Raw genomic sequence first — 26,081 nt, forward strand, 5'->3', positions numbered from 1 at the left:
CGGAACATGCACACCAGTGCCCACAGGAGCGCGCACACCAACGCGCAAGCCAACATGCACCAGCGCCCAACCAGGTAATCTCTCTGACAGGTACTCTGATGGGCTACAGATAGGTACTCGGGTACTCTGATGGGCTGGTGACTGGTACTCGGGTACTCTGATTGGTGGTGACAGGTACTCAGATGGGCTGTGACAGGTACTCAGGTACTCAGATGGGCTGTGACAGGCACTTAGATGAACTGTGACAGATACTCAGATGGGCTGTGACAGGTACTCGTGTACTCAGATGAACTGTGACAGTTACTCGGGTACTCAGATGGACTGTGACAGGTACTCAAGTACTCAGATGGACTGTGACAGGTATTGGGGTACTTGGGTACTCAGATGAACTGTGACAGGTACTCAGGTACTCAGATGAACTGTGACAGGTACTCGGGTACTCAGATGGGCTCTGACAGGTACTCGGGTACTGAGATGAACTGTGACAGGTACTCGGGTACTGAGATGGACTGTGACAGGTACTCAGGTACTCAGATGGGCTGTGACAGGTACTCGGGTACTCAGATGGGCTGTGACAGGTACTCGGGTACTCAGATGGGCTGTGACAGGTACTCAGGTACTCGGGTACTCAGATGGGCTGTGACAGGTACTTTGATGGGTGGTGACAGGTACTTTGATGGGTGATGACAGGCACTTTGATGGCTGGTGACAGGTACTTTGATGGCTGGTGACAGTTACTTTGATGGGTGGTGACAGGTCCTCTTTATTAGGGGGTGCAGTGTGGTTGGTGTACACTGTGAGCGGTAATTAGATGTCACCGCGGTTTGTTGACATTCTGTGACCGGCTGTGATTGGACACAGCCAGCCACGTGGTAAAGAGCCAATATCACTGGCTCTTTACTGCGATCGGGGTTGGGCTGTGTCAGGGTGACAAGCCTCATCCCCGATCGCCGTGCACGTGGGCAGTACATGTGACCGGCTGTGATTGGACACAGCCGGTCACGTGGTAAAGAGCAATTTTTTATTGGGACCCATCTGTGGACGTCGTATGACTATAGCCCGGTATTGAAGTGGTTAAGTAGAATGATTCACCAGCATGGTCACCCTTGGAATATCTGACAGCCATAGCAGTGTGTGTCTTTTAACTGCACGCCGCTCAGCCGGCGTCTGATGTCACCAGCCGATCGCAAAAGTACAGAGGACACGGCGCATGTGCAAAGCGTCATCGGGTGGGAATACTACAGTGTCCATACTGCACCGCGACCCATGGATGGAGGGGAGACGCAATGGCAGCTGACATGCCCCAATCAGTGGGCGTGCGTCTTTCCCCTCCACCCAATAGGCGGCGGGCAGCAAAGGACACTGCTCGTATAAATACCGCCGGTTGGATCCAACAGCGTAGGTCAGAGACATGATTGGCAGTTTAAGGATGATAGAAAAGTGATACACCGGCAGATATTAAATACCGAGATTGTGGTAAACCACCTTTGCTCAGGGCAAACAGACCATAGGTAGTATGTGGGGGATGACAAAGTGACGGGGAAGGGGAAGAAGGGGAAAGGAATAGGGAAAATGGGGGGAAAGGAGGGAAAAAGGAAAGAAAGAAGGAGACTGCAGCATGGCAGATGATATAGAATATACACAACTGCATGCATGCATCAGTGACACAATCTCTCTTGTGTTCCTGCTGGAGCAGACTCTGCATGGCATTATGGACAGGGTACTCAAGGCCCGCTTTATGCAGACACCATTTTTGCAACACCACAGAACACACAAGACGAGAAGGAGGATTCTGGCAGTTTTGGAGGCATAGAAGCCGAGAAAGACACACGTCAAACCTTAAGAGATAGTTTTCAGTCCCCAGGAACCTTGGGAGTAGTACGTAGCTGGGAGGAGGCAGTTCCAGATACTGTAATACTGTAGTTCTCAGTGACCCAGAGGACTTTGCTTCTCCTGCCTCCACAAACCTGCGGTGCATGGTCTCCCTTAGTCTTCAAAACCTGCAAAAGGATCCGAGAATTTGTGGCATCAAGGATAAGGATCATTATTGGTTGGCATCCCTACTTGACCACTGTTGCAAGGGGAAAGTCTCGAAACTCATGCTGCCCTTCGCAGAGGGAGCACAGGATTAAATATCTTGAGGACACTTTAAAGAGGAGATTATGTAATGCCTTTCGAGACTCTGGTAGGTTACAGTCTCATGAAAAAGCTAGTTTTAAGGCTTCTGTTGGTCAAATGAGGTGGAGATGCATTTCAAAATTGTTTTAGTCCTCTGCGCCCATCGGCAGCATCTTCATCATATGGTGGAAGATTATCTGGGGGCAAACAGAAATGGAGAGCTTTCCAGTAGGCGATCCACTGGGTTTCTGGGTCATGACAATAGACCACTGCCAGAACTTGCCCAGTATGCAATTGAGCTGCTGGGCTTCCCTGCATCCAGCATGCTTTTTGAATGGGCATTCAGTGCTGCCAGAGGTTTTGTGACAGATAAAAAAGCAAATCTGTCCACAGACTCCGTTGACCAGCTGACATTTGTCAAAATGAATCAGTCCCGGATTAGATGATTAAGTGTTATTGGGATCCCAAATCTCTGCAAGACTGTCTAGGCTGCCTAGCTTTGTGGGTATTGATTTTTTTTGCTATATCATGGGCACAAGGACCAATTTTTCTGCTGTTTGACAGGTGCATCAAATTATTATGTTACAGCAAGGCCAATTCTTGCTTTCATCAAGAGTAACCTCTAGAAGATTATGGGTTGAAGGCACCAACAGCACCCAAAGACCAATTTTTCCACAACTGTTTGACAGGAGCATCAAATTTAAATGTTTTACAGCAAGGCCAATTCTTGCTTTCATCAAGAGTACCCTATAGGGTTACGATGTGAAGGCGCCACCAACATTCAAAGCCCAATTTTTCTGCACCTATTACTTCTATCCAAAGAAACACCAGACTTTATTTAAAAAAATGGTAATGTTGGCCTGAGTGTACTATAATTTGGCTTCTTCATGAGGCATGCTCACTGTGGTGCCAAAGTTTCCATCCAAAGTCTGCCAGAGACACAAGAATTTATCCAAAAAATCTCTAATCTTGTTCCAAGTGCACTAAATTGTGGCCTCATCATACAGACTGGCTCCCAGTGGCGTCGGGAGGGGGAGGGGCTGACCGGAGCTATAGCCCCGAGTGGGCCCCCAAAAAACCCAGGTATCGGAATTCATAAAATAATTATTAGCCCCGAGCCATTTACGCAGAGAGCAGGGAGCGATCTCCCGCTTACCCAACGCAGCCGAGTCCCGTCTCCTGGTCCCAGCGCCTATGATGGATTTCACACTGGTCCAATGCCGGGACCGCGGGACGTGGGATGTCTATCATAGGTGCTTCTGGGTCCAGAAGGTTGGAATGACACTGCGGCCGCACTGCGCACTTGCGAGATCCCCACTCGCTCTGTGTAAATTGCCGGGCAGCTCTCCTGTCCTGGCTCTGGCTGCCTGAGTGGTCATGAATGGGATGGGCGCACAATACAGGTAAGGCTGAGCTGCAGGTGTGTCAAGAGATCAGAGGTCACATGAAGTCTCATGTGTGCTGATGATCAGATATCTGATCTCACACACTGTACACGGTTGGGAGACAGTGTGTGGACCAGTAGGATGATAGGCCAGCAATGGTGAAATCTGCACTATCCTGTGCAATGGCAGTTCTTATAGGTTTATCTTGACAGTTTTCTTTTGACCAACCTAAGAGCTCCCGCACACATCATTGGATGCTAACACATTTATAGGACTTTTAAAGCAAAACTCTTTCCAAGAAGCTTATCATGCAGGTTAAACACATACATGTAATCTAAACTAAACTAAAGAATCATTGTAAAATTCTGTTAGGCAGATTTTATAACTCACACAACTCCATCAGGTATGTCAGTATAGGGGTCAGGTGTCAGGCAGGTCGGTGCAAAGGTCAGGAAGGTCACCTGGTATTCCAAGGCAGTCTCCCATCCAAGTACTAACCAGCCCCGACCCTGCTTAGCCTCCGAGATCAGACAAGATCAGGTGCTTTCAGGGTGATGTGGCCGTAGGTAATCTTCTTTAGCACCCTCAACCCTTGTGAGAAACGCCAAGATGGTCACCTCGGGAAACAAGCCAAAAAATAGGTCAAGTCTAAAAAAAAAAGAAAGCCTACAGCACCTGGTATTCCCAGGCGGTCTCCCATCCAGGCCCGACACTGCTTAGCCTCCGAGATCGAGAAACAAGCCAAAAAATAGGTCAAGTCCAAAAAAATAAAAGCCTATGGCATTACCAAGCGGTCTCCCATCTAGGTACTAACCAGGCCCGAACCTGCTTAGCCTCAGAAATCAGACATAAATACTTCAGGGTGATGTGGCCACTGGTAACCTCCTTTGGCACCCTCAACCCTCTTGAGAAACGCCAAGATGATCACCTCGGGAAACAAGCCAAAGAATAGGTCAAGCCCCCCTCCCAAAAAAAGAAGCCTATGGCACATGGTATTACAAGGCGGTTTTCGATCCAGGTACTAACCAGGCCCGACCCTGCTTACCCTCCGATATCAGACAAAAACAGGTGCGTTCAGGGTGATGTGGTCGTAGGTGATCTCTTTTGGCACCGTCAACCCTCTTGAGAAACGCCAAGATGGTCACCTTGGGAAACAAGCCAAAAAATAGGTCAAGACCAAGAAAGAAAGAAAAAAGAAGCCTACGGCACCTGGTATTCCCAGTCGAAATCCCAACCAGAACCAGGCCTGACGCTGCTTAGCCTCTGAGATCAAACGCTTTCAGGGTGATTTGTCCGTAGGTAATATCCTTTGGCACCCTCAGTCCTCTTGAGAAATACCAAGATGGTCACCTCGTAAAACAAGCCAAAAAGTAGGTCAAGTCCAAAAGAAAAAAAAAAGAATCCTACGGCACCTGGTATTCCCAGGCGGTCTCCCATCCAGGTACTAACCAGGACCGACCCTGTTTAGCCTCCGAGCTCAGACAAGACCGGGTGCTTTCATGGAGATGTGGCCATAGGCAATTGTCTTTGGCACCGCACCCTCAACCCTCTTGAGAAATGCCAAGATGGTCACCTCGGGAAACAAGCCAAAAGACAGGTCAAGTCCAAAGAAAAAAAAAACAAGAAGCCTACAGCACATGGTATTCCCAGGTGGTCTCCCATCTAGGTACTAATCAAACCCGACCCTGTTTAGCCTCCGAGATCAGATGAGATCAGGTGCTTTCAGGGTTATGTGGCTGTAGTCAAACTCCTTTGGCACCCTCAACCCTCCGAGATAGGGCGCGTTAAGGTTGATGTGGCTGTAGGCAATCTCCTTTGGCACCCTCAGCTCTCTTGTGACAGGTATTCTATTGATATGAAATGCTCGCTGTCGAATAGTGCACTCTTGAGAAACGCCAAGATGGTCACCTCGGGAAACAAGCCAAAAAATAGGTCAAGTCCAAAACAAAAAAAGCCTACAGCACCTGGTATTCCCAAGCGGTTTCCCATCCAGTTACTAACCATGCCCAACCCAGCTTAGCCTCCAAAATCAGATGAGATCAAGCGCTTTCAGGGTTATGTGGCCATAGGCAATCTCTTTTTGCACCCTCAAGCCTCTTCAGAAATGCCAAGATGGTCACCTCAGGAAACAAGCCAAAAAATAGGTCAAGTCCAAAAAAAAAAAAAAGCCTATGGCACACAGCATTCCCAGGCAGTCTCCCATTGAGGTACTAACCAGGCCCGACCCTGCTTAACCTCCGAAATCAGGTGCTTTTTGGGTGATGTGACCGTAGGTAATCTCCTTTAGCACCCTCAACCCTCTTGAGAAACGCCAAGATGGTCACCTCGGGAAACAACGGCACCTGGTATTCCCACGCGGTCTCCCATCGAGATACTAACCAGGAGGCCTGACGCTGTGACCAGCCGAGATCGGGCGCTTTCAGGGTGATGTGGGCGTAGGAAATCTCCTTTGGCACCCTCAACCCACCTTGAGAAATGCCAAGATGGTCACCTTGGGAAACAAGCATAAAAATAGGTCAAGTCCCAAAAAAAAAAAGAAAGAAGCCAACGGCACCTGGCATGCACAGGCTGTTTCCCAGCCAGTTACTACCCATGCCCGACCCTGCTTAGTCTCCAAGATCAAATGCTTCCAGCGTGATGTGGCCGTAGACAATCTTCTTTGGCACCCTCAACCCTCTTGAGAAATGCCAAGATGGTCACCTCTGGGAAACAAGCCAAAAAATAGGTCAAGTCCAAAAAAAAATAAAGAAGTGTATGGCACCTGGTATTCCCAGGTGGTCTCCCATCTAGGTACTAACCAGGCCCGACCCTGCTTAGACTCCAAGATCAGAAGAGATCTGGTGCTTTCAGGGTGATGTGGCCTCAGGCAACCTCCTCTGGCACCCTCAACCCTCTTGAGGAACGCCTAGATGGTCACCTCGGGAAACAAGCCAAAAAATAGGTCAAGTCCAAAAAAAAAAAAATAAAGAAGCTTACGGCACATGGTATTCCCAGGCAGTCTCCCATCGGGGCACTAAACAGGGACATCACTGCTTAGCCTCTGAGATGAGACAAGATCGGGCGCTTTCAGGGTGATGTAGCCATTGGCAATTCTTTTTGGCATCCTCAAACCTCTTGAGAAACGCCAAGATGGCAATGAAGAAAGAAGAAGAAGCCAATGGCACCTGGTATTCCCAGGCAGTCTCCCATCCAGGCCCGACCCTGCTGAGCCTCTGAGATCAGGCGATTTCAGGGAGATATGGCCGTAGGCAATCCCCTTTGGCACCCTTAACCCTCTTGAGAAACGATAAGATGGTCACCTCGGGAAACAAGCCAAAAAATAGGTCAAGTCCAAAAAAAAAAAAAAAGAAGCCTACAGCACATGGTATTCCCAGGCAGTCTCCCATCGAGGCACTAACCAGGCACGACACTGCTTAGCCTCTGAGACGAGACGAGATTGGGCGCTTTCCGGGTGATGTAGCCATTGGCAATTAGTTTTGGCACCCTCAACCCTCTTGAGAAATGCCAAGATGGTCACCTCGGGAAACAAGCCAAAAAATAGGTCAAGTTCAAAAAAACGAAAAAAAGAAGCCTACGGCACACCCAGGCAGTCTCCCATCGAGGTACTAACCATGCCTGACGCTGCTTAGCCTCCGATGCCAGACGAGATCTGGCGCTTTCAGGGTGATGTGCCCGTAGGCAATCACCTTTGGCACCCGCAACCCTCTTGAGAAACGGCAAGATGGTCACCTCGGGAAACAAGCCAAAAAATAGGTCAAGTCCAAAAAAAGAAGCCGCCAATGGCACCTGGTATTCCCAGGCAGTCTCTCATCCAGGCCCGACCCTGCTGAGCCTCTGAGATCAGGCGATTTCAGGGAGATATGGCCGTAGGGAATCCCCTTTGGCACCCTTAACCCTCTTGAGAAACGATAAGATGGTCACCTCGGGAAACAAGCCAAAGAAATAGGTCAAGTCCAAAAAAAAAAAAAAAAGAAGCCTACGGCACATGGTATTCCCAGGCAGTCTCCCATCGAGGCACTAACCAGGCACGACACTACTTAGCCTCTGAGACGAGACGAGATTGGGCGCTTTCCGGGTGATGTAGCCATTGGCAATTAGTTTTGGCACCCTCAACCCTCTTGAGAAACACCAAGATGGTCACCTCGGGAAACAAGCCAAAAAATAGGTCAAGTCCAAAAAAACTAAAAAAAGAAGCCTACGGCACACCCAGGCAGTCTCCCATCGAGGTACTAACCATGCCTGACGCTGCTTAGCCTCCAATGCCAGACGAGATCTGGCGCTTTCAGGGTGATGTGCCCGTAGGCAATCACCTTTGGCACCCGCAACCCTCTTGAGAAACGGCAAGATGGTCACCTCGGGAAACAAGCCAAAAAACAGGTCCAAAAAAAATAAAAAAGAAGCCTACGGCACACGGCATACCCAGTCAGTCTCCCATTGAGGCATTGAGGTACTAACCAGGCATGACCCTGCTTAGCCTCCAATGCCAGATGAGATCTGGTACTTTCAGGGTGATGTGCCCGTAGGCAAGTCCAAAAAAAAAAAGAAGAACCTACGGAACCTGGTATTACCAGGTGGTCTCCCATCTAGGCCCAACCCTGTCTAGCCTCTGAGATCGGGGGCTTTCAGGGTGAAATGGCCGTAGGCAATCTCCTTTGGCACCCTCATCCCTCTTGAGAAACGCCAAGATGGTCACCTCGGGAAACCCCAGGTACTAACCAGGCCCGACCCTGCTTAGTCTCCAAAATCAGACAAAAACAGGTGCGTTCAGGGTGATGTGGCCACAGGCAATCTCCTTTCGCACCCTCAACCCTTGTGAGAAACGCCAAGATGATCACTTCGGGAAACAAGCCAAAAAATACGTCAAGCCCCCCCAAAAAAAGAAGCCTACGGTCTCCCATCCAGGTACTAACCAGGCCCAACCCTCCTTAACCTTTGAGATCAGACAAGATCATGCACTTTCAGGGTGATGTGGCTTTAGGTAATCTCCTTTGGCACCCTCAACCCTCTTGAGAAAGGCCAAGATGGTCACCTCGGGAAACAAGCCAAAAAATAGGTCAAGTCCAAAAAAAAAAAAAAAAAAAAGAAGCCTATGGCACCTAGAATTCCCAGGTGGTCTCCCTTTCAGGTGCTAACCAGGCCTGACGCTGCTTAGCCTCTGAGATCAGATGAGTTTGAGCACATTCAGGGTGATGTGGCCGTAGTTGATCTCCCCTGGCACCCTCAACCCCCTTGAGAAACGCCAAGATGGTCACCTCGGGAAACAAACCAAAAAATAGGTCAAGTCAAAAAAAAAAGAAGCCTAGGGCACCTAGAATTCCCAGCTAGTCTCCCTTTCAGGTACTAACCAGGCCTGACGGTGCTTAGCCTCTGAGATCAGATGAGTTTGAGCGCATTCAGGGTGATGTGGCCCCATCTCCCCTGGCACCCTCAACCCTCTTGAGAAACGCCAAGATGTTAACCTCGGGAAACAAGCCAAAAAAAAAAAAAAGAAGCAGCCGACGGCACCTGGTATTCCTAGGCGGTTTCCAATCCAGGTACTAACCAGGCCCGACACTGCTTGGCCTCCGAGATCAGACGAGATTGGACGCTTTGAGGGTGACGTAGCTGTAAGCAATCTCTTTTGGCACTCTCAACCCTCTTGAGAAACGCCAAGATGGTCACCTCGGAAAACAAGCCAAAAAATAGGTCAAGTCCAAAAAAAAAAAAAAACGAAGCCTACGGCACCTGGTAATCCCAAGTGGTCTCCGATCCCGGTACTAACCAGGCCAAACCCTGCTTAGCCTCCGAGATGAGATGGAATAGGGCACTCTCAGGGTGACATGTCTGTAGGCAATCTCCTTTTGCACCCTCAACCCTTTTGAGAAAGGGCAAGATGGTGACCTCGGGAAACAAGCCAAAAAATAGGTCAAGTCGAAAAAAAAAAAGAAGCCTACAGCACCTGGTATTTCCAGACTGTCTCCCATCCAGGTACTAGCCAGGCCCGACCCGGCATAGCCTCCGAGGTCAGACAAAATCGGGTGCATTCAGAGTGATGTGGCCATAGGCAATCTCCTTTTGCACCCTCAACCCTCTTGAGAAACGCCAAGATGGTCACCTTGGGAAACAAGCCAAAAAATAGGTCAAGTCGAAAAAAAAAGAAACCTACAGCACCTGATATACCCATTATGTGGGGGTCTTGTGAGCCAAAGATGGACTGAAGCCTCTGTGAGGTGAAACAAATATAGATAAGCTGCAAACACTAACCACGTTTCATTGCGTGCATAAACCAAAAAGTATATAAATAAACGTGCCTGCGCTGAAAAAACATATATCCCAATAGTTGGGAGGTGCATATATAGTGTAAACCTATACTACAATATTTCAATAATAAAAAAAAAAAAATGCTAGTAATATATAAATTATAAAATAAATACAATTCTTATATAAAAATATCCCATAAAGTGCAACATGCAAGAAAACAAAACATTTATGTGGTTATAAATATAAGATCAAAGTGCAAAATCAAGTGTCCACATTTAAAAAGTTCAATTCATTGATATTAACACATAAAGTGCAAGTAAGTAGTGTCCACAGAAAACAGTGTTCCTCATGCTCCTCCTTAATGGCGTGCGGTGTGTCGTTCCTCATCTACCTCTGTTGCTGACAGCTCCGTCCTACCCCTCCCCGACGCGTATTCGGCACAGGGATCACGTGCCTTCCTCTCCTTTAAATGTGGACACTTGATTTTGCACTTTGATCTTATATTTATAACCACATATATGTTTTGTTTTCTTGCATGTTGAACTTCATGGGATATTTTTATATAAGGATTGTATTTATTTTATATATTACTAGCATTTTTTTTTTTTTTATTATTGAAATATTGTAGTATAGGTTTACACTATATATGCACCTCCCAACTATTGGGATATATGTTTTTTCAGCGCAGGCACGTTTATTTATATACCTGATATACCCAGACTGTCTCCCATCCAGGTAATAGCCAGGCCTGACCCTGCTTAGCCTCTGAGATCAGATAAGATCAGGTGCTTTCAGGGTGATGTGAGCGTAGACAAGCTCCTCTGGCGGCCTCAACCCTCTTTAGAAACGCCAAGATGGTCACCTCGGGAAACAAGCCAAAAGACAGGTCAAGTCCAAAAAAAAAAGAAGCCTAAAGCACATGGTATATAGAGGCGGTCACCCATCTAGGTACTATTCAGGCCCGACCCTGTTTAGCCTCCGAGATCAGACAAAATCAGGTGCTTTCAGGGTGATATGGCCATAGGCGACCTCCTTTGGCACCCTCAACCCTTTTGAGAAACGCTAAGATGAACACCTCGGGAAACAAGCCAAGAAATAGGTCAAGTCAAAAAAGAAAAAAAAAGCCTACGGAACCTGGTATTTACAGGCTGTTTCCCAGTAGGTTACTACCCATGCCCGACCCTGCTTAGCCTCCAAGTTCAAGCGCTTCCAGCATGATGTGGTCGTAGACAATCTCCTTTGGCACCCTCAACCCTCTTGAGAAATGCCAAGATGGTCACCTCGGAAAACAAGCCAAAAAATAGGTAAAAAAAAAAAATGGTATTCCCAGGCAGTCTTCCATCAAGGCACTAATCAGGCACAATGCTGCTTAGCCTCCAAGATGAGATTGGGCGCTTTCAGAGTGATGTAGCCATAGGCAATTATTTTTGGCATCCTAAAAGCTCTTGAGAAACGTCAAGATAATGACCTCAGGAAACAAGCCAAAAAATAGGTCAAGTCCAAAAAAAAGAAGAAGCCTACGGCACCTGGTATTTTCAGGCGGTCTCCCATCCAGGCCCAACCCTGCTGAGCCTCTGAGATTGGGCGATTTCAGGGTGATATGACCGTAGGCAATCTTCTTTGGCACCCTCAACCTTCTTGAGAAACGCCAAGATGGTCACCTCGGGAAACAAGCCAAAAAATAGGTCAAGTTCAAAAAAAAAAAGAAGCCTACGGCACATGGTATTCCCAGGCGGTCTCATATCAAAATACCAACCAGGCACGACCCTGTTTAGCCTCTGAGACCAGATGAAATCAGGTGCTTTCAGGGTGATGTGACCGTAGGCAATCTCCTCGGGCACCCTCAACCCTCTTGAGAAACGCCAAGATGGTCACCTCGGAAAACAAGCCAAAAAATAGGTCAAGTCCAAAAAAAAAAAAAGAAACTTGCGGCACCTGGTATTCCCAGGCGGTCTCCCATCCAGGTACTAAACAGGCCTGACCCTGCTTAGCCCCCAAGATCAGATGAGATAGGACGCTTTCAGGGTGATGTGGCCGCAGGAAATCTCCTTTCGCACCCTCAACCCTCTTGAGAAACACCAAGATGGTCACCTCGGGAAACAAGCCAAAAAATAGGTCAAGACCAAATAAAAAAAAAAAGAAGAAGCCTACGGAACCTGGTATTACCAGGTGGTCTCCCATCCAGGCCCGACCCTGTTTAGCCTCCGAGATCGGGGGCTTTCAGGGTGATATGGCTGTAGGCAATCTCCTTTGGCACCCTTAACCCCCTTGAGAAACGCCAAGATGGTCACCTCGGGAAACAAGCCAAAAAATAGGTCAAGTCCAAAAAAAAAAGAAGCCTGCGGCACCTGGCATTCCCAGGTGGTCTCCCATCCAGGTACTAACCAGGCCCGACCCTGCTTAGCCTCAGATACCAGATGAGTCAAGTCCCAAAAAGAAGAATACGGCACCTGGTAATACCAGGTGGTTTCCCAACCAAGTACTAACCAGGCCGGACCTTGCTTGGCCTCCTAGATCAGATGAGATTGGGTGCTTTCAGGGTGATGTGGCCGCAGGAAATATCCTTTGCACCCTCAACCCTCTTGAGAAACGCCAAGATGGTCACCTTGGGAAACAGGCCAAAAAATGGGTTGAGTACAAATAAAAAAAAAAAATAAGAAGCCTACGGAACCTGGTATTCCCAGGCAGTCTCCCATCCAGGCCCGACCCTGCTTAGCCTCCGAGATCGAGGGCTTTCAGGGTGATATGGCCGTAGGCAATCTCTTTTGGCACCCTCAACCCTCTTAAGAAACGCCAAGATGGTCGCCTCGGGAAACAAGCCAAAAGATAGGTCAAGTCAAAAAAAAAAAATGATCCTGCGGCACATGGCAATCCCAGGCGGTCTCCCAATCAGGTACTAACCAGGCCTGACCCTGCTTAGCCTCCGGGATCAGACAAGATTGGGCGCTTTCAGGGTGATGTGGCCATAGGCAATCTTCAATGACACCCTCAACCCTCTTGAGAAACGCCAAGATGGTCACCTCGGGAAACAAGCCAAAAAATAGGTTAAGTCCAAAAAAAAAATGGTCTTCCATCAAGGCACTAACCAGGCACAATGCTGCTTAGCCTCCAAGATGAGTTTGGGTGCTTTCAGAGTGATGTAGCCGTAGGCAATTACTTTTGGCATCCTCAAACCTCTTTAGAAATGCCAAGATAATAACCTCGGGAAACAAGCCAAAAATTAGGTCAAGTCCAAAAAAAAAGAAGAAGCCTACGACACCTGGTATTTTCAGGCGGTCTCCCATCCAGGCCCAACCCTGCTGAGCCTCTGAGATTGGGCGATTTCAGGGTGATATGACCGTAGGCAATCTTCTTTGGCACCCTCAACCTTCTTGAGAAACGCCAAGATGGTCACCTCGGGAAACAAGCCAAAAAATAGGTCAAGTTCAAAAAATAAATAAATAAATAAACTTGCGGCACCTGGTATTCCCAAGCAGTCTCCCATCCAAGTACTAAACAGACCTGACCCTGCTTAGCCCCCAAGATCAGATCAGATAGGACGCTTTCAGGGTGATGTGGCCGCAGGAAATCTCCTTTCGCACCCTCAACCCTCTTGAGAAACACCAAGATGGTCACCTCGGGAAATAAGCCAAAAAATAGGTCAAGACCAAATAAAAAAAAAAAAGAAGAAGCCTACGGAACTTGGTATTACCAGGTGGTCTCCCATCCAGGCCCGACCCTGTTTAGCCTCCGAGATCAGGGGCTTTCAGGGTGATATGGCTGTAGGCAATCTCCTTTGGCACCCTTAACCCCCTTGAGAAACGCCAAGATGGTCACCTCGGGAAACAAGCCAAAAAATAGGTCAAGTCCAAAAAAAAGAGAAGCCTGCGGCACCTGGCATTCCCAGGTGGTCTCCCATCCAGGTACTAACCAGGCCCGACCCTGCTTAGCTTCAGATACCAGACGAGTCAAGTCCAAAAAAGAAGAATACGGCACCTGGTAATCCCAGGTGGTTTCCAAACCAAGTACTCTCCAGGCCGGACCTTGCTTGGCCTCCGAGATCAGATGAGATTGGGCGCTTTCAGGGTGATGTGGCCAGGAAATCTCTTTTGGCACCCTAAACCCTCTTAAGAAACGCCAAGATGGTCGCCTCGGGAAAAAAGCCAAAAAATAGGTCAAGTCAAAAAAAAAAAATGATTCTGCGACACATGGGAATCCCAGGCGGTCTCCCAATCAGGTACTAAGCAGGCCTGACCCTGCTTAGCCTCCAGGATCAGACAAGATTGGGCGCTTTCAGGGTGAGGCGTCCATAGGCAATCTTCAATGACACCCTCAACCCTCTTGAGAAACGCCAAGATGGTCACCTGGGGAAACAAGCCAAAAAGTAGGTCAAGTCCAAAAAAAGAAAAGAAGCCTACGGAACCTGGTATTCCCAGGTGGTCTCCCATCCAGGCCCGACCCTGCTTAGCCTCAGAGATCGGGGGCTTTCAGCGTAATATGGCCGTAGGCATTCTCTTTTGGAACCCTCAACCCTTCTGAGAAATGCCATGATGGTCGCCTCGGGAAACAAGCCAAAAGATAGGTCAAGTCAAAAAAGAAAAATGATCCTGCGGCACATGGCAGTCCCAGGAGGTCTCCCATCCAGGTACTAACCATGCCTGACCCCGCTTAGCCTCCGGGATCAGACAAGATTGGTAGCTTTCAGGGTGATGTGGCCGTTGGCAGTCTTCTTTGGTGCCCTCAACCCTCTTGAGAAACGCCAAGATGGTCACCTCGGGAAACAAGCCAAAAAGTAGGTCAAGTCCAAAAAAGAAAAGAAGCCTAAGGCACCTGGTATTCCCAGGCGGTTTCCCATCCAGGTACTAACCAGGCCTGACCCCGCTTAGCCTCCGGGATCAGACAAGATTGGTAGCTTTCAGGGTGATGTGGCCGTTGGCAGTCTTCTTTGGTGCCCTCAACCCTCTTGAGAAACGCCAAGATGGTCACCTCGGGAAACAAGCCAAAAAATAGGTCAAGTCCAAAAAAATAAATAAAAAAGAAGCCTACGGCACACCCATCGAGGTAATAACCAGGCCCGACACTGCTTAGCCTCCGAGATCAGATAAGATCGGCGCTTCAGGGTGATGTGGTCATAGGCCATCTCTTTTGGCACCCTAAACCCTCTTGAGAAATGCCAAAATGGTCACCTCTGGAAACAAGCCAAAAAGTAGGTCAAGTCCAAAAAAGGAAAGAAGCCTAAGGCACCTGGTATTCCCAGGCGATTTCCCATCCAGGTAATAACCAGGCCTGACTCTGCTTTGTCTCCGAGGTCAGACGAGATTGGGTGCTTTCAGGATGATTTGGCTGTAGACAGTCTCCTTTGGCACCCTCAACCCTCTTGAGAAACACCAAGATGGTCAGCTTGGGAAACAAGCCAAAAAATGGGTTGAGTCCAAATAAAAAAAAAAAAGAAGAAGCCTACGGAACCTGGTATTCCCAGGCGGTCTCCCATCCAGGCCTGACCCTGCTTAGCCTCCGAGATCGGGGGCTTTCAGCGTAATATGGCCGTATGCAATCTCTTTTATCACCCTCAACCCCTCTGAGAAATGCCATGATGGTCGCCTCGGGAAACAAGCCAAAAGATAGGTCAAGTCAAAAAAGAAAAATGATCCTGCGGCACATGGCAGTCCCAGGAGGTCTCCCATCCAGGTACTAACCATGCCTGACCCCGCTTAGCCTCCGGGATCAGACAAGATTGGTAGCTTTCAGGGTGATGTGGCCGTTGGCAGTCTTCTTTGGTGCCCTCAACCCTCTTGAGAAACGCCAAGATGGTCACCTCGGGAAACAAGCCAAAAAGTAGGTCAAGTCCAAAAAAGAAAAGAAGCCTAAGGCACCTGGTATTCCCAGGCGGTTTCCCATCCAGGTACTAACCAGGCCTGACCCCGCTTAGCCTCCGGGATCAGACAAGATTGGTAGCTTTCAGGGTGATGTGGCCGTTGGCAGTCTTCTTTGGTGCCCTCAACCCTCTTGAGAAACGCCAAGATGGTCACCTCGGGAAACAAGCCAAAAAATAGGTCAAGTCCAAAAAAATAAATAAAAAAGAAGCCTACGGCACACCCATCGAGGTAATAACCAGGCCCGACACTGCTTAGCCTCCGAGATCAGATAAGATCGGCGCTTCAGGGTGATGTGGTCATAGGCCATCTCTTTTGGCACCCTAAACCCTCTTGAGAAATGCCAAAATGGTCACCTCTGGAAACAAGCCAAAAAGTAGGTCAAGTCCAAAAAAGGAAAGAAGCCTAAGGCACCTGGTATTCCCAGGCGATTTCCCATCCAGGTAATAACCAGGCCTGACTCTGCTTTGTCTCCGAGGTCAGACGAGATTGGGTGCTTTCAGGATGATTTGGCTGTAGACAGTCTCCTTTGGCACCCTCAACCCTCTTGAGAAACACCAAGATGGTCAGCTTGGGAAACAAGCCAAAAAATGGGTTGAGTCCAAATAAAAAAAAAAAAGAAGAAGCCTACGGAACCTGGTATTCCCAGGCGGTCTCCCATCCAGGCCTGACCCTGCTTAGCCTCCGAGATCGGGGGCTTTCAGCGTAATATGGCCGTATGCAATCTCTTTTAGCACCCTCAACCCCTCTGAGAAACGCCACGATGGTCACCTCGGGAAACAAGCCAAAAGATAGGTCAAGTCAAAAAAAAAACGATTCTGCGGCACATGGCAATCCTATGCAGTCTCCCATCTAGGTACTAACCAGGCCTGACCCTCCTTAGCCTCCGGGATCAGACAAGATTGGTCCCTTTCAGGGTGATGTGGCCGTAGAGAGTCTTCTTTGGCACCCTCAACCCTCTTGAGAAACGCCAAGATGGTCACATCGGGAAACAAGCCAAAAAATAGGTCAAGTCCAAAAAAATAAATAAAAAAGAAGCGTACGGCACACCCATCGAGGTAATAACCAGGCCTGAGCCTGCTTAGCCTCCGAGATTAGATGAGATCAGAGCTTCAGGGTGATGTGGTCATAGGCCATCTCTTTTGGCACCCTAAACCCTCTTGAGAAACGCCAAAATGGTCACCTCGGGAAACAAACCAAAAAATAGGTCAAGTCCAAAAAAGAAAAAAAGAAGCCTGCAGCACCTGGTATTCCCAGGCAGTCTCCCATCGAGGTACTAACCAGGCCCGACCCTGCTTAGCCTCTGAGATCAGATGAGATCGGGCGCTTTCAGGGTGATGTGGCCGCAGGAAATGTCCTTTGGCACCCTCAACCCTCTTGAGAAACGCCAAGATGGTAACCTCGGGAAACAAGCCAAGAAATAAGTCAAGTCCAAAAAAAAAAAATAAGAAGCCTACAGCACCTGGTATTACCAGGCGGTCTCCCATGCAGGCCCGACCCTGCTCAGCCTCCGAGATCAGGGGCTTTCAGGGTGATATGGCAGTAGATAATCACCTTTGGCACCCTCAACCCTCTTGAGAAACGCCAAGATGATCACCTTGGGAAACAAGCCAAAAAATAGGTTAAGGCCAAAAAAAAAAGAAAAAGAAAAAAGAATCCTACGGCACATGGTATTCCCATGCTTTCTCCCATCCAGGCCGGACCCTGCTTAGCCTCCAAGATCAGAAGAGATCGGGCACTTTCAGGGTGATGTGACCAACCCTCTTGAGAAATGCTAAGATGGTCACCTCGGGAAACAAGACAAAAAATAGGTCAAGTTCAAAAAAAAAAAAGAAGCCTACAGCACCTGGTATTCTCAGGCGGTTTCCCATTCAGGTACTAGCCCGGCCCGACCCTGCTTAACCTCTATGATCAGGTGCTTTCAGGGTGATGTGACCATAGGCAAGGTCCTTTAGCACCCTCAACCCTTTTGAGAAACGCCAAGATGGCCACCTCGGGAAACAAGCCAAAAAATAGGTCACGTCCAAAAAAAAAAAGCCTATGGCACATGGCATTACCAGGCGGTCTCCCATCCAGGTACTAACCAGGCCCGACCCTGCATAGCCTCTGAAATCAGACAAAAATAGTTACATTCAGAGTGATATGGCCACTGGCAATCTCCTTTTGCACCCTCAACCCTCTTGAGAAACACCAAGATGATCACCTCGGGAAACAAGCCAAAAAATAGGTCAAGCCCCCCCCCCAAAAAAAGAAGCCTATGGCACATAGTATTACCAGGCTGTCTTCCATCCAGGTACTAACCACGCCTGACCATGCTTAGCCTCCGAAATCAGGCAAAAACAGGTGCGTTCAGGGTGATGTGGCCACAGGTAAACTCCTTTTGCACCCTCAACCCTCGTGAGAAACGCCAAGATGATCACCTCGGGAAACAAGCCATAAAATAGGTCAAGCCCCCCCAAAAATGAAGCCTACGGTCTCCCATCCAGATGCTAACCAGAACCAAGCCTCCTTGGCCTCTAATATCAGACGAGATCAGGCTCTTTCAGGGTGATGTGGCTGTAGGCAATGTCTTTTGGCACCCTCAACCCTCTTGAGAAACGCCAAGATGGTCACCTCGGGAAACAAGCCAAAAAATAGGTCAAGTCCAAAAAAAAAAAAAAAGAAACTTGCGGCACCTGGTATTCCCAGGTGGTCTCCCATCCAGGTACTAAACAGGCCTGACCCTGCTTAGCCCCCGAGATCAGATGAGATTGGATGCTTTCAGGGTGATAAGGCCGCAGGAAATCTCCTTTCGCACCCTCAACCCTCTTGAGAAACACCAAGATGGTCACCTTGGGAAACAAGCCAAAAAATAGGTCAAGTCCAAATAAAAAAAAGAAAGAAGAAGAAGCCTACGGAACCTGGTATTACCAGGCGGTCTCCCATCCAGGCCCGACCCTGTTTAGCCCCTGAGATCAGATGAGATTGGATGCTTTCAGGGTGATATGGCTGTAGGCAATCTCCTTTGGCACCCTTAACCCCTTTGAGAAACGCCAAGACGGTCACCTCGGGAAACAAGCCAAAAAATGGGTCAAGTTCAAAAGAAAAGAAGCCTGTGGCACCTGGCATTCCCAGGCGGTCTCCCATCCAGGTACTAACCAGGCCCGACCCTGCTTAGCCTCCGATTCCAGACGAGTCAAGTCCAAAAAAGAAGAATACGGCACCTGGTATTCCCAGGTGGTTTCCCATCCAGGTACTAACCAGGCCAGACCCTGCTTAGCCTCCGAGATCAGATGAGATTGGGCGCTTTCAGGGTGATGTGGCCGCAGGAAATATCCTTTGGCACCCTCAACCCTCTTGAGAAACGCCAAGATGGTCACCTTGGGAAACAAGCCAAAAAATAGGTTGAGTCCAAATAAAAAAAAAAATGAGAAGCCTACGGAACCTGGTATGCCCAGGCGGTCTCCCATCCAGGCCCGACCCTGCTTAGCCTCCGAGATCAGGGGCTTTCAGGGTGATATGGCCGTAGACAATCTCTTTTGGCACCCTCAAGCCTCTTAAGAAACGCTAAGATGGTCGTCTCGGGAAACAAGCCAAAAGATAGGTCAAGTCAAAAAAAAAAAAAAAAAAAAAGATCCTACCGCACATGGCAATCCCAGGCGGTCTCCCAATCAGGTACTAACCAGGCCTGAACCTGCTTAGCCTCCAGGATCAGACAAGATTGGGCGCTTTCAGGGTTATGTGGCCGTAGGCAATCTTCTTTGACACCCTCAACCCTCTTGAGAAATGCCAAGATGGTCACCTCGGGAAACAAGCCAAAAAGTAGGTCAAGTCCAAAAAAAGAAAAGAAGCCTACGGCACCTGGTATTCCCAGGCGGTCTCCCATCCAGGTACTAACCAGACCTGACTCTGCTTAGCCTCCGAGATCAGGAGCTTTCAGGATGATTTGGCTGTAGACACTCTCTTTTGGCACCCACAACCCTCTTGAGAAACACCACGATGGTTGCCTTGGGAAACAAGCCAAAAGATAGGTCAGGTCAAAAAAAAAAAAAAACGATCCTGCGGCACATAGCAATCCCAGGCAGTCTCCCATCCAGGTACTAACCAGGCCTGACCCTGCTTGGCCTCCGGGATCAGACAAGATTGGGCGCTCTCAGGGTGATGTGGCCATAGGCAACCTTCTTTGGCACCCTCAACCCTCTTGAGAAACGCCAAGCTGGTCACCTCGGGAAACAAGCCAAAAAATAGGTCAAGTCCAAAAAAATAAATAAAAAAGGAGCCTACGGCACACCCATCGAGGTACTAACCAGGCCCGACCCTGCTTAGCGTCCGAGATCAGATGAGATTGGTGCTTCGGGGTGATGTGGTCGTAGGCCATCTCTTTTGGCACCCTAAACCCTCTTGAGAAACGCCAAAATGGTCACCTCGGGAAACAAGCCAAAAAATAGGTCAAGTCCAAAAAAGAAAAAAAGAAGCCTGCGGCACCTGGTATTCCCAGGCAGTCTCCCATCCAGGTACTAACCAGGCCCGACCCTGCTTAGCCTCTGGGATCAGATGAGATCAGGGTGATGTGGTCTGCAGGTAATGTCCTTTGGCTTGCTCAACCCTCTTGAGAAACTCCAAGATGGTAACCTCGGGAAACAAGCCAAAAAATAGGTCAAGTCCAAAAAAAAAAGAAGCCTACAGCACCTGGTATTCCCAGGAGGTCTCCCATCCAGGCCCGACCCTACTCAGCCTCCGAGATCAGGGGCTTTCAGGGTGATATGGCAATAGATAATCACCTTTGGCACCCTCAACCCTCTTGAGAAACGCCAAGATGGTCACCTCGGGAAACAAGCCAAAAAATAGGTTAAGTCCAAAAAAAAAAAAAGAATCCTACGGCACATGGTATACCCAGGCTTTCTCCCATCCAGGCCCGACCCTGTTTAGCTTCCAAGATCAGAAGAGATTGGGCGCTTTCAGGGTGATGTGACCATAGGCAACCTCCTTTAGCACCCTCAACCCTCTTGAGAAATGCTAAGATGGTCACCTCGGGAAACAAGATAAAAAATAGGTAAAGTCCAAAAAAAAAAAAAAGACGCTTACAGCACTTGGTATTCTCAGGCGGGTGATGTGACCATAGGCAAGGTCCTTTAGCACCCTCAACCCTCTTGAGAAACAAGCCAAAAAATAGGTCAAGTCCAAAAAAAACAAAAGAAGAACCTACAGAACCTGGTATTACCAGGCTGTCTCCCATCTGGGCCTGACCCTGTTTAGCCTCCGAGATCAGGGGCTTTCAGGGTGATATGGCCGTAGGCAATCTCCTTTGGCACCCTTAACCCTCTTGAGAAACGATAAGATGGTCACATCGGGAAACAAGCCAAAAAATAGGTCAAGTCCAAAAAAAACAAAAAGAAGAACCTAAGGAACCTGGTATTACCAGGCGGTCTCCCATCTAGGCCTGACCCTGTTTAGCCTCTGTGATCAGGCGATTTCAGGGAGATATGGCCGTAGGCAATCTCCTGTGGCACCCTCAACCCTCTTGAGAAACGCCAAGATGGCAACCTCGGGAACCAAGCCAAAAAATAGGTCAAGTCCAGAAAAAATAAAAAAAGAAGCCAACGGCACTCCCAGGCGGTCTCCCATCAAGGTACTAACCAGGCCTGACGCTGCTTAGCCTCCAATGCCAGACAAGATCTGGCGCTTTCAGGTTGATGTGCCCATAGGCAATCTCCTTTGGCACTCTCAACCCTCTTGAGAAACGCCAAGATGGTCACTTCGGGAAACAAGCCAAAAAATAGGTCAAGTCCCAAAAAAAAAAAAAGAAGCCTACGGCAAATGGTATTCCCAGGCGGTCTCCCATCGAGGCACTAACTAGGCACGACACTGCTTAGCCTCTGAGACGAAATGAGATTGGGCGCTTTCAAGGTGATGTAGCCGTTGGCAATTAATTTTGGCACCATCAACCCTCTTGAGAAACGCCAAGATGGTCACCTTGGGAAACAAGCCAAAAAATAAGTCAAGTCCAAAAAAAAATAAAAAAAGAAGCCTACGGCACACCCAGGCAGTCCCCCATCGAGGTACTAACCAGGCCTGACGCTGCTTAGCCTCCGATGCCAGATGAGATCTAGCGCTTTTGTGCCCATAGGCAATCTCTTTTGGCACCCTCAACCCTCTTGAGAAACGCCAAGATGGTCACCTCTGGAAACAAGCTAAAAAATAGGTCAAGTCCAAAAAAATAAATAAAAAAGAGGCCTACGGCACACCCATCAAGGTAATAACCAGGCCCGGCCCTGCTTAGCCTCTGAGATCAGATGAGATTGGCGCTTCAGGGTGATGTGGTCGTAGGCCATCTCTTTTGGCACCCTAAACCCTCTTGAGAAAGGCCAAAATGGTCACCTCGGGAAACAAGCCAAAAGGTAGGTCAAGTCCAAAAAAAGAAAAGAAGCCTACGGCACCTGTTATTCCCAGGCGGTCTCCCATCCAGGTAATAACCAGGCCTGACTCTGCTTAGCCTCCGAGGTCAGATGAGATTGGGTGCTTTCAGGATGATTTGGCTGTAGACAGTCTCCTTTGGCACCCTCAAACCTCTTGAGAAACACCAAGATGGTCACCTTGGGAAACAAGCCAAAAAATGGGTTGAGTCCAAATAAAAAAAAAAAGACGCCTACGGAACCTGGTATTCCCAGGCGGTCTCCCATCCAGGCCCGACCCTGCTTAGCCTCCGAGATCGGGGGCTTTCAGTGTAATATGGCCATAGGCAATCTCTTTTGGCACCCTCAACCCTTCTGAGAAACTCCACGATGGTCGCCTCAGGAAACAAGCCAAACGATAGGTCAAGTAAAAAAAAAAATGATCCTGCGGCACATGGCAATCCCATGCAGTCTCCCATCTAGGTACTAACCAGGCCTGACCCTGCTTAGCCTCCGGGATTAGACAAGATTGGTCGCTTTCAGGGTGATGTGGCCATAGGCAGTCTTATTTGGCACCCTCAACCCTCTTGAGAAACGCCAAGATGGTCACCTCGGGAAACAAGCCAAAAAATAGGTCAAGTCCAAAAAAATAAATAAAAAAGAAGCCTACGGCACATCCATCGAGGTAATAACCAGGCCTGACCCTGCTTAGCCTCCGAGATCAGATGAGATCGGCGCTTCAGGGTGATGTGGTCGTAGGCCATCTCTTTTGGCACCCTCAACCCTCTTGAGAAACGCCAAGATGGTAACCTCGGGAAACAAGCCAAAAAATAGGTCAAGTCCAAAAAAAAAAGAAGCCTACAGCACTTGGTATTCCCAGTCGGTCTCCCATCCAGGCCCGACCCTGCTCAGCCTCTGAGATCAGGGGCTTTCAGGGTGATATGGCAGTAGATAGTCACCTTTAGCACCCTCAACCCTCTTGAGAAACGCCAAGATGGTCACCTTGGGAAACAAGCTAAAAAATAGGTCACATCCAAAAAAAAAAGCCTATGGCACATGGCATTACCAGGCGGAAACCAATCCAGGTACTAACCAGGCCCGACCCTGCATAGCCTCCAAGATCAGAAGAGATCGGGCGCTTTCAGGGTGATGTGACCATAGGCAACCTCCTTTAGCACCGTCAACCCTCTTGAGAAATGCTAAGATGGTCACCTCGGGAAACAAGCCAAAAAATAGGACAAGTCCAAAAAAAAAAGAAAAAGAAACTTGCGGCACCTGGTATTCCCAGGCAGTCTCCCATCCAGGTACTAAACAGGCCTTAGCCCCCGAGATCAGATGAGATTGGACGCTTTCAGGGTGATAAGGCCGCAGGAAATCTCCTTTCGCACCCTCAACCCTCTTGAGAAACACCAAGATGGTCACCTCGGGAAACAAACAAAAAAATAGGTCAAGTCCAAATGAAAAAAAAAAAAGAAGAAGCCTATGGAACCTGGTATTACCAGGCAGTCTCCCATCCAGGCCCAACCCTGTTTAGCCTCCAAGATCGGGGGCTTTCATGGTGATATGGCTGTAGGCAATCTCCTTTGGCACCCTTAACCCTCTTGAAAAACACCAAAACTAGGTCAAGTCCAAAAAAAAAGTAGCCTGCGGCACCTGGCATTTCCAGACGGTCTCCCATCCAGGTACTAACCAGGCCCGACCCTGCTTAGCCTCCGATACCAGACGAGTCAAGTCCAAAAATGAAGAATACGGCACCTGGTACTCCGAGGCGGTTTCCCATCCAGGTACTAACCAGGCCGGACCCTGCTTAGCCTCCGAGATCAGATGAGATCGGGCGCTTTCAGGGTGATGTGGTCACAGGAAATCTCCTTTGGCACCCTCAACCCTCTTGAGAAACGCCAAGATGGTCACCTTGGGAAACAAGCCAAAAAATGGGTTGAGTCCAAATAAAAAAAAAAAAGAAGCCTACGGAACCTGGTATTCCCAGGCAGTCTCCCATCCAGGCCCGACCCTGCTTAGCCTCCGAGATCGGGGGCTTTCAGGGTGATATGGCCATAGGCAATCTCTTTTGGCACCCTCAACCCTCTTGAGAAACGCCAAGAAGGTCACCTCAGGAAACAAGCCAAAAGATAGGTCAAGTAAAAAAAAAAAAAAACGATCCTGCGGCACATGGCAATCCCAGGCAGTCTGCCATCCAGGTACTAACCAGGCTTGACCCTGCTTAGCCTCCGGGATCAGACAAGTTTGGGTGCTTTCAGGGTGATGTGGCTGTAGGCAATCTCCTTTGGCACCCTCAACCCTTTTGAGAAACGCCAAGATGGTCACCTCGGGAAACAAGCCAAAAAGTAGGTCAAGTCCAAAAAAAGAAAAGAAGCCTACGGCACCTGGTATTCCCAGGCAGTGTCCCATCCAGGGACGAACCAGGCCTGACTCTGCTTAGCCTCCGAGATCAGATGAGATTAGGCGCTTTCAGGACTATTTGACTGTAGACAGTCTGCTTTGGCACCCTCAACCCTCTTGCGAAACGCCAAGATGGTCAAATCGGGAAACCAGCCAAAGAATAGGTCAAGTCCAAAAAAAAAAAAAAAAAGAAGCCTATGGCACCTGGTATTCCCAGGCTCCCATCTCCCATCGAGATACTAACCAGGACCGACCCTGCATAGCCTCCGAGTTCAGACGAGATTGGGCGCTTTCAGGATGATTTCCTTTGGCACCCTCAACCCTCAACTAACCAGGCCCGACCCTGCTTAGCCTCCGATACCAGACGAGTCAAGTCCAAAAAAAAGAAGAATACGGCGCCTGGTATTACCAGGAGGTCTCCCATCCTGGTACTAAGCAGCCCGACCCTGCTTAGCTTCCGAGATCAGATGAAATTGGGCGCTTTCGCGGTGATGTGCCCGTAGGCAATTTTCTTTGGCACCCTCAACCCTCTTGAGAAATGCCAAGATGGTCACCTCGGGAAACAAGCCAAAAAATAGGTCAAGTCCAAGGAAAAAAAAGCCTGCGGCAGCTGGTATTCACAAGCCGTCTCCCATCCAGGTACTAACCAGGACCAACCCTGCATAGTTTCCAAGATCAGATGAGATCGGGCAATTTCAGGGCGATGTGGCTGTAGGCAATTTCTTTGGCACCCTCAACCCTCTTGAGAAATGCCAAGATGGTCACCTCGGAAACAAGCCAAAAAATAGGTCAAGTCCAAAAAATAAGTATGCTCAGGCGGTCTCCCATCCATGAACTAACCAGGGTCGACGCTGCTTAGCCTCTGAGATCAGACGAGACCGGGCGCTTTCAGGGTGATGGTGGCCATAGGCAACCTCCTTTGGCACCCTCAACCCTCTTGAGAAATGCCAAGATGGTCACCTTGGGAAACAATCCAATAAATAGGTCAAGTCCAAAAAAAAAGAACAAACCTACAGCACCTGGTATTCCCAGGCGGTCTCCCATTCAGGTACTAACCAGGCCTGACTCTGCTTAGCTTCCGAGACTAAGCACATTCAGGGTTATGTGGCCGTAGGCAAACTGTTTTAGCACCCTCAACCCTCTTCAGAAATGCCAAGATGGTCACCTCGGGAAACAAGCCAAAAAATAAGTCAAGTCCAAAGAAAAAAAAAAAAATAAGCCTACGGCACCTGGCATTCCCAGGCAGTCTGCCATCCAGGTACTTTATCAGGCCGGACCCTGCTTAGCCTCTGGGATCAGATGAGATCGGGCGCTTTCAGGGTGATGTGGCCATTGTCAACCTCCTTTGGCAACCTCCTTTGGCACCCTCAACCCTCTTGAGAAATGCCAAGATAGTCACCTCGGGAAACAAGCCAAAAAAATGGTCAAGTCCAAAAAAAAAAAAAAGAAGAAGCCTACGGCACTGGTATTCCCAGGCGGTCTACCATCCAGGTACTAACCAGGCCCAACGGTGCTTAGCCACCGAGGTCAGAGAAGATCAGGTGCTTTCAGGATGATATCTCCATAGGCAATCTCCTTTGGCACCCTCAACCCTCTTGAGAAATGCCAAGATGGTTGCCTCAGGAAACAAGCCAAAAGATAGGTCAAGTAAAAAAAAAAATGGAAAGAAGCCTACGGCACATGGTATTCCCAGGCAGTCTCCCATCCAGGTATTA

General features: G+C 48.8%; 1 non-coding gene and 17 pseudogenes across 1 annotated transcript; all 18 read right to left on the reverse strand.

The window, feature by feature from the left end:
- Positions 1-4,903: 4,903 nt before the first annotated feature.
- Positions 4,904-5,022, reverse strand: LOC141120645 (5S ribosomal RNA; annotated as a pseudogene).
- A 106-nt stretch (positions 5,023-5,128) lies between these two features.
- Positions 5,129-5,247, reverse strand: LOC141120627 (5S ribosomal RNA; annotated as a pseudogene).
- A 208-nt stretch (positions 5,248-5,455) lies between these two features.
- On the reverse strand, positions 5,456-5,574 carry LOC141120693 (5S ribosomal RNA; annotated as a pseudogene).
- Positions 5,575-6,252: 678 nt separating this feature from the next.
- On the reverse strand, positions 6,253-6,371 carry LOC141120677 (5S ribosomal RNA; annotated as a pseudogene).
- Positions 6,372-9,429: 3,058 nt separating this feature from the next.
- LOC141120694 (5S ribosomal RNA) lies at positions 9,430-9,548 on the reverse strand (annotated as a pseudogene).
- A 1,102-nt stretch (positions 9,549-10,650) lies between these two features.
- LOC141120695 (5S ribosomal RNA) lies at positions 10,651-10,769 on the reverse strand (annotated as a pseudogene).
- A 681-nt stretch (positions 10,770-11,450) lies between these two features.
- On the reverse strand, positions 11,451-11,569 carry LOC141120680 (5S ribosomal RNA; annotated as a pseudogene).
- Positions 11,570-11,666: 97 nt separating this feature from the next.
- On the reverse strand, positions 11,667-11,785 carry LOC141120648 (5S ribosomal RNA; annotated as a pseudogene).
- Positions 11,786-13,190: 1,405 nt separating this feature from the next.
- LOC141120699 (5S ribosomal RNA) lies at positions 13,191-13,309 on the reverse strand (annotated as a pseudogene).
- A 1,231-nt stretch (positions 13,310-14,540) lies between these two features.
- On the reverse strand, positions 14,541-14,659 carry LOC141120700 (5S ribosomal RNA; annotated as a pseudogene).
- A 924-nt stretch (positions 14,660-15,583) lies between these two features.
- On the reverse strand, positions 15,584-15,702 carry LOC141120702 (5S ribosomal RNA; annotated as a pseudogene).
- A 1,125-nt stretch (positions 15,703-16,827) lies between these two features.
- LOC141120569 (5S ribosomal RNA) lies at positions 16,828-16,946 on the reverse strand. Its single transcript, XR_012239884.1, has one exon. It is a non-coding gene; the product is annotated as a 5S ribosomal RNA (ribosomal RNA).
- A 483-nt stretch (positions 16,947-17,429) lies between these two features.
- Positions 17,430-17,538, reverse strand: LOC141120691 (5S ribosomal RNA; annotated as a pseudogene).
- Positions 17,539-18,258: 720 nt separating this feature from the next.
- On the reverse strand, positions 18,259-18,377 carry LOC141120628 (5S ribosomal RNA; annotated as a pseudogene).
- A 409-nt stretch (positions 18,378-18,786) lies between these two features.
- Positions 18,787-18,905, reverse strand: LOC141120633 (5S ribosomal RNA; annotated as a pseudogene).
- Positions 18,906-21,999: 3,094 nt separating this feature from the next.
- LOC141120673 (5S ribosomal RNA) lies at positions 22,000-22,118 on the reverse strand (annotated as a pseudogene).
- Positions 22,119-23,010: 892 nt separating this feature from the next.
- LOC141120708 (5S ribosomal RNA) lies at positions 23,011-23,129 on the reverse strand (annotated as a pseudogene).
- A 580-nt stretch (positions 23,130-23,709) lies between these two features.
- Positions 23,710-23,828, reverse strand: LOC141120669 (5S ribosomal RNA; annotated as a pseudogene).
- Between the last annotated feature and the right edge of the window lie 2,253 nt (positions 23,829-26,081).

The sequence above is a fragment of the Aquarana catesbeiana genome, linkage group LG13 (genome assembly GCF_042186555.1).
Source record: "Aquarana catesbeiana isolate 2022-GZ linkage group LG13, ASM4218655v1, whole genome shotgun sequence".
Lineage (NCBI taxonomy): Eukaryota > Metazoa > Chordata > Amphibia > Anura > Ranidae > Aquarana > Aquarana catesbeiana.